General features: G+C 43.9%; 1 long non-coding RNA gene across 1 annotated transcript; it reads left to right on the forward strand.

Annotated features, from left to right (window-relative positions):
* Positions 1-1,560: 1,560 nt before the first annotated feature.
* LOC116353061 (uncharacterized) lies at positions 1,561-3,002 on the forward strand. Its single transcript, XR_004202375.1, has 2 exons — positions 1,561-2,602; positions 2,706-3,002. It is a non-coding gene; the product is annotated as an uncharacterized LOC116353061 (long non-coding RNA).
* The last annotated feature ends 3,401 nt before the right edge of the window (positions 3,003-6,403 follow it).

Here is a 6,403-nt window from a genome sequence, read left to right on the forward strand (position 1 = left end):
AAAGCCGACTCTTGATTTGATTTTCGATTGGAGATGTTTGATATGAGTCTGGAAGGAGAGTTTGCAGTCTAGCCAGACACCTAGGTACTTATAGACGTCCACATATTCTAGGTCGGAACCATCCAGGGTGGTGATGCTAGTCGGGCATGCGGGTGCAGGCAGCGACCGGTTGAAAAGTATGCATTTGGTTTTACTAGCGTTTAAGAGCAGTTGGAGGCCACGGAAGGAGTGTTGTATGGCATTGAAGCTTGTTTGGAGGTTAGATAGCACAGTGTCCAAAGACGGGCCGAAGGTATATAGAATGGTGTCGTCTGCGTAGAGGTGGATCAGGGAATCGCCCGCAGCAAGAGCAACATCATTGATATACACATTAAATAGCACCCGCAAAACACCAGTCTCAACGTCAACAGTGAAGAGGCGACTCCGGGATGCTGGCCTTATAGGCATCATCCCGGAGATGCTGCCTATAAATGAAATGTTTGCAAATTTAAAAATAAATGATATCACTTTAAATAAGAATTCAGACCCTTTACTCAATGCTTTGTTAAGGCAGCGATTACAGCCTAGAGTCTTCTTGGGTATGACGCTACAAGCTTGTCACACCTGTATTTGGGGAGTTTATCCCATTCTTCTCTGCAGATCATGTCAAGCTCTCTCAGGTTGGATGGGGAGCGTCACTGCACAGCTATTTTCAGGTCTCCAGAGATGTTCGAACGGGTTCAAGTCTGGGCTCTGGCTGGCCAGTTTTCATCAAGGATCTCTCTGTATTCTGCTCTGTTCATCTTTCCCTTGATCCTGACTTGTCTCCCAGTCCCTGCCACTGAAAAACCTCCCCACAGCATGATGCTGCCACCACCATGCTTCACCGTAGTGATGGTGCCAGGTTTCCTCCAGACGTGACGCTTGGCATTCAGGCCAAATAGTTCAATCTTGGTTTCATCGGACCAGAGAATCTTGTTTTTCATGGTCTGAGAGTCTTTAGGTGCCTTTTGGCAAACTCCAAGTGGACTGTCATGCTTTTTACTGAGGAGTGGCTTCCATCTGGCCACTCTACCATAAAGGCTTGATTGGTGGAGTGCTGCAGAGATGGTTGTCCTGAAAGGTTCTCCCATCTCCACAGAGGAGCTCTGTCAGTGACCATTTGGGTTCTTGGTCACCTCCCTGACCAAGGCCTTTCTCCCCTGTTTGCTCAGTTTGGCTCGGCAGTCAGCTCTAGGAAGAGTCTTGGTGGTTCCAAACTTCCATTTAAGAATGATGGAGGCCATTGTGTTCTTGGGGACCTTCAATGCTGCAAAATGTTTTTGTACCCTTCACCAGATTTGTACTTCCACACAATCCTGTCTCGGCGCTCTACAGACAATTCCTTTGACCTCATGGTTTAGTTTTTGCTCTGACATGCATTGTCAACCGTGGGACGTTTATATAGACAGGTGTGTGTCTTTCCAAGTCATGTCCAAGCAATTGAATTTACCACAGGTGGACTCCAATCAAGTTGTAGAAACATCAAGGACAATCAATGGAAACAGGATTCACCTGAGCTCAATTTCAAGTCTCCTAGCAAAGGGTCTGAATACTTATGTAATGTTTTTTATTTTTTTTATATGCACTGTATGTCAATCTAGAACAGGATTATCTATTTTGGATGCAATTTGAATGGAGTTGGAGTGTGCTTCGGTGCACTGATTTAAATCAACAGTATTCGAGTGATAGTCTGCAATAATAAATAAAAATGTTTCAATTAAAAAATCAAGGTGACCCCAGAAAGCCAGATAAATTAGACACGAATTTGGTCTTTATATTACTGTAGCATAGGATATGCTGCAGCAGATGTAGGTGTACCTGGGTAATGTGTGTGTGGGTCGGGGGGGACGGGGGGGGGGGGACTTCTTGCCTTACTGTATGTGAGGATTGGTCCCCAAGGCAACTAAGGAGAATTGGGGGAAGATAGAAACCGGTGGTAACAACAATGGATATTTGTTGTTTATGTGCTGTGGACGTGTAATGCCTCTGACTCACCAGCCGTCGTGTCCGTCTGTGAGGGTGAATGGAGCCGTCCTCCTCCATGCAACACACAAACTGCTGGAACAACAAATGCTGTGCTGCGGCCTCCTGGCATGTTAGCTCTCCCACTGAGCTTTGGGTCAGAGGGTTTTTATCTGTTATTTCTACTCTTCACCGCTCTGCTCCCGTCTCACTTCCTGTTCCTCCAGGGGTGCAACAGAGTTGTTTGTGGCTGAGGCACAGAGAATTAAAGGAGTGGGTCTCAGGACACAGACCATAGGGAGTCAAACCATGACTATCAAGGATAATTGGTCACTTTCCTGTGCTCTGATTTTCATGTCCTCCTTGGGAAGAACAAGTAAGATGTACCATTAAATCATTTGTGTGATTCACAGGTATGACCGAGGGGCAAGAGCTTGTTTCCTCTGGTGTAATTGGAATACTTCAGTGTTCTTTAAATTCTCAAACGGATAGAGATGCTGGCTGTGGCCATTAATGTGCACAGAACAGCCACAGTAACCTTTCCCCTCTATCTGTCTCTAGGTCCCTGTCTCAGCCTACAAGGGTTCTTTGGATAAAGGCTATCTATGGCCTTAATTTGGTATTGAATTGGCTTACCTAATAATATAAAGAATATGGTGTGTGTGTGACGACCCTCCCACTCTGTCTGCCGTATTCTCTCTTTGTTCTTGTTTCCTTATTAGGATGCCGGTGGGCGGAGTTGGGAGGGTCGTCAGCTACATGGGAAACACCTCGGCCCGGTGTGTCCAGGATATAATCACCACTTCCCCATTCATAGGGGAGACTCTCCATGCAGACACCTTTCTAGATTTTGTTGTGTTTCTTGGTGGCCTTTTGGTTGTTTGCTTTGGCACCTTTCAACACCCTGCAATATCGCATTTATACATGAAAAACACTCACTGACACTACTGATTACACACACCATTGTATATTGTACTTACTTTACTTTATTTAATAAATATATGTTTTGTTACTCCTTATCGCCACGTTGTCTCCCTTTTGTTATGGCCTTTGAGCCAGTTCGTGACAGTGTGTTTGTATACCACTGTACCACATACTCAGGAAGTGTAGCTAATAATGCAGCCCTACTCTGGTGGAGCTACACTGCTGTCTCAGACTGCTGTAGACAACTGTGACCCTCTCAATTACCTTAATCAGGGTGTTTTACCAACAGGGACTGGTGACTGAGTGACTGAAGTCAATACTAGAGGTCGACTGATTATGATTTTTCAACGCCAATACCGATTATTGGAGGACCAAAAAAGCCGATGCCCATTTTTAATTTTTTTTATCATTTACATTTTATTTGTAATTAATGACAATTACAACAATACTGAATTAACACTTATTTAAACTTAATATAATACATAAATCAATTTAGCCTCAAGTAAATAATGAAACATGTTCAATTTGGTTTAAATAATGCAAAAACAAAGTGTTGGAGAAGAAAGTAAAAGTGCAATATGTGCTATGTAAGAAAGCTAACATTTCAGTTCCTTGCTCAGAACATGAGAACATATGAAAGCTGGTGGTTCCTTTTAACATGAGTCTTCAGTATTCCCAGGTAAGAAGTTTTAGGTTGTAGTTATTATAGGAATTATAGGACTATTTCCCTCTATACCATTTGTATTTCATTAACCTTTGACTATTGGATTTTCTTATAGGCACTTTAGTATTGCCAGTGTAACAGTATAGCTTCCGTCCCTCTCCTCGAGAAACGCAAGGGAAACAACCACTCCAAGGCTCAGAGTAGCGAGTGACGTTTGCAACGCTATTAGCACGCGCTAACTAGCCAGCCATTTCACTTCGGTTACACCAGCCTCATCTCGGGAGTTGATATGCTTGAAGTCATAAACAGCGCAATGCTTGACACACAACGAAGAGCTGCTGGCAAAACGCACGAAAGTGCTGTTTGAATGAATGTTTACGCGCCTGCTTCTGCCTACCACCGCTGTCAGATACTTAGATACTTGTATGCTCAGTCAGATTATATGCAACGCAGGACACGCTACATAATATCTAGTAATATCATCAACCATGTGTAGTTAACTAGTGATTATAAGATAAGTTTAATGCTAGCTAGCAACTTACCTTGGCTTACTGCATTCGCGTAATAGGCAGTCTCCTTGTGGAGTGCAAGGAGAGAGAGGCAGGTTGTTATTGCGTTGGAATAGTTAACTGTAAGGTTGCAAGATTGGATCCCCCGAGCTGACAATGTGAAAATCTGTCATTCTGCCCCTGAACAAGGCAGTTAACCCCCGCTACTCTTCCTAGAGCTGGCCACCCGGCCATACTGAGCAATCGGGGGAGAAGGGCTTTGTTCAGGGAGGTGACCAAGAACACGATGGTCACTCTGACAGAGCTCAAGAGTTCCTCTGTAGAGATGGTTGTCCTTCTGGAAGCTTCTACCATCTCTGCAGCACTCCACCAATCAGGCCTTTATGGTAGAGTGGCCAGACGGAAGCCACTCCTCAGTAAAAGGCACATGACAGCCCGCTTGGAGTTTGCCCAAAGGCACCTGAAGGACTCTCAGACCATGAGAAACAAGATTCTCTGGTCTGATGAAACCAAGATTTAACTTTTAGGCCTTAATGTCAAGCATCACGTCTGGAGGAAACCTGGCACCATACCTACGGTGAAGCATGGTGGTAGCATCCTGCTGTGGGGATGTTTTTCAGCGGCTCGGACTATGAGACGAGTCAGGATCGAGGGAAAGATGAACGGAATAAAGTACAGAGTGATCATTGATGAAAACCTGCTCCAGAGTGCTCAGGACCTCAGACTGGGGCGAAGATTCACCTTCCAACAGGATAATGACCTAAGCACACAGCCAAGAAAACGCAGGAGTGGCTTCTCTGTATGTCCTTGAGTGGCCCAGCCAGAGCCTGGACTTGAACCCGATCGAACATCTCTGGAGAGACCTGAACATAGCTGTGCAGCAACACTCCCCAGACAACTTTACAGCTTGAGAGGATCTGCAGAGAATAATGGGAGAAACTCCCCAAATACAGGGTTTCCACACTTGTAGCGTCATACCCAAGAAGACTCAAGGCTGTAATCACTGCCAAAGGTGCTTCAACAAAGTACTGAGTAATGGGTCTGAATTCTAATGCAAATGTTGTATTTCAGTTTTTTATTATGGGTTATTGTGTGTTGATTGATGAGGGGGGGGAAACTATTTAATACATTTTAGAATAAGGCTGTAACAAAATGTGGAAAAAGTCAAGGGGGTCTGAATTCTTCCCGAATAAATTGTGTATCTTAGGAAGGGTATAAAACAAGCGTGTTGAAATTTCCAAGAGCATAGAAGTCTCCATCATTGGGAAATCTAAAAAAAATCTGCCCAGACTCTGCCTAGAGCTGGCTTTCCGACCAATCTGATCAAGAAGGACCTTGGTCAGGGAGGTGGCCAAATACCCAATGACCACTTTGACAGAACTGCAGAGTACCTTGGCTGAGATGGGAGAACCTGCTAGAAAGACAAGTCTCCACATCACTTCACCAATTTGGGCTTTGACAGCACACCTGGAGTTTACCAAAAGGCACGTGAAACTCTGAGAGCATATGGAAAAATATTTTGTGGTCTGATGAGACTTTAACTTTTGGCCTGAATGCAAAGTGCTATGTCTGGAGAAAACCAGGCACAGTTCATCGCCCTTCTAACAGCATCCCTACTGTGAAGCATGGCAGTGGCAGGTATTGGGATACTGGTAAGGATAGAGGGAACAATGAATGGAGCCGGATAGAGGAAAATACTTGATGAGAAACTGCAAATGACCTTAGACTGGGGGCGATGATTTACGTTCCAATAGGACAATGAACCCAAGCATACAGCCAAAGCAATGCTAGAATGGCTTCAGAACAAGAATGTGAAAGTCCTTTAGTGGCCTAGCTCAGACTTGAATCTTATTGAAATACTTTGCTGTTCACTGCCGCTACCAATCTGAACAGAGCTTGAGAAAATCTCCCATGAAGAATCAAAACTGTAATCACCGCCAAAGGTTATTCTACAAAGTATTGTCTTAGGGGTGTGAACATAAATAAATGTGCAAACATTTCTAAAAACATGTTTTCACTTTGTCATTATGGGGCATTGTGTGTACATGGGTGAGAAAATTAAGTATTTATTCCATTTTGAATTCAGGCTGTAACAAAACAATAATGTGGAATAAGTCAAGGGGAATTAATACTTTTTGAAGGTAGTTAACTCTCGGTCCACAGTATGGCAGAGGATGTAAAGCCATAACACACACGTTTTTTCAGCAGCAGACTATGATCGCCAATGTCAAAAGATGCACTGAAGTCTAACAAAACAGCTCCCGCAATCTTCTTATTTCTTTCAGACAATCATCAGTAAGTTGTCTTAGTGCTGTCCAAGTTA

The sequence above is a fragment of the Oncorhynchus kisutch genome, linkage group LG13 (genome assembly GCF_002021735.2).
Source record: "Oncorhynchus kisutch isolate 150728-3 linkage group LG13, Okis_V2, whole genome shotgun sequence".
NCBI lineage: Eukaryota > Metazoa > Chordata > Actinopteri > Salmoniformes > Salmonidae > Oncorhynchus > Oncorhynchus kisutch.